The sequence below is a fragment of the Dermacentor variabilis genome, chromosome 11 (assembly GCF_050947875.1).
Source record: "Dermacentor variabilis isolate Ectoservices chromosome 11, ASM5094787v1, whole genome shotgun sequence".
Lineage (NCBI taxonomy): Eukaryota > Metazoa > Arthropoda > Arachnida > Ixodida > Ixodidae > Dermacentor > Dermacentor variabilis.
In genome coordinates this window covers 1,675,385-1,676,568 of record NC_134578.1, presented here as the reverse complement: position 1 = coordinate 1,676,568, position 1,184 = coordinate 1,675,385, and positions in this window count along the sequence as shown.

The following is a 1,184-nucleotide window of genomic DNA, read 5'->3' as shown; positions in this document are numbered from 1 at the left end:
AGAACTTTTACTCTGAATTATTTGAGTAAGTCTGATGGTATGTCTTTCATAAGACGGCTATATTTTATAACGGCTAGTCGGCAGGCTGGGAGGCTGCAGTTTGTCGTGTCGACGAATGTCATTATAACGACCACAGCACGCCAGTTGCGTGTCGGTTGTAGTAAACAGATCGTGTTCTAACCATCCTACCGAACGCCCGCTACATTCTTCTTCTGCCAACAAAGATAGGCATTAATGCATTACTTGCGTCGTAAGTGCAGTGACTTCTTTTTTCAGAATATACATATACACAGGCTTGCTCAATGAGCTCACGCATATGTCTTGTGTTAGCGGCGCCAGTAGGAAGTTGCCAAGCTGGCCATATCGCACTGTTTTCGAATTTCTTTCGTATAGTTAGAGCTTTGCATCTGACTTCTTCGTGCTATGGGTAGGGCTAGACCAAATAAGTTACACCAAGTTCTGGGCGTATAACCTTTTCGAACAAGTCGCACCGCTGTTTTGATTTTATTCATGTTGCAATAAATGAAGAATCCTTTTTTGACATGCTTCAATGTGCTTGATAATTTCCTGAGTGGGATTACTCCTACATGTTTGCAGCATAAGTAGCCTCTGAGAAAAATCACTATAGCCAATATTAACAGCTCAGGAACCGCTTGAAGCCATTTAAAGAAAACAAATGACATGTTACGATGTTGTCCGGGAATAGGAACGTAATGTAGCTTTGAGATGGAGTGTTCTTCTGTGGCGTTTGTAAGTGAGAGGATACTGCCGCGACTCGACATTACTTGAGCATAGGATTGTTTTTGCAACCAGTGAGCTATTCTTGTTATTACTGCGCGTACCTGTCTCAAAAGCAAACCAATTTTCTTACAGATAGGCAGGACAAAATAAACAACCACGCTTTCTTCGTCCGAGCTCGACGGGAACCAGTCCGAATGAAGGAAAGGACATGTTCTTACATGATGAAGCATTTCTGGAAATATGGGATGCTCGGCCGGATATTTGGGTGCCTATTTATTCAAGATTTTTGGGACAGATCACTTACGAAGGCCGATGTTCGTATAATCAGTCTGTACACTTTCTACTCTGCCATTTGGATACTGTTTAGCACATCGCTGTCAGTGGTTCTTGTGGGCAGGATATTTCTATTGTCCGACATAGCTCGCTCGTTCACCAGATCCCTC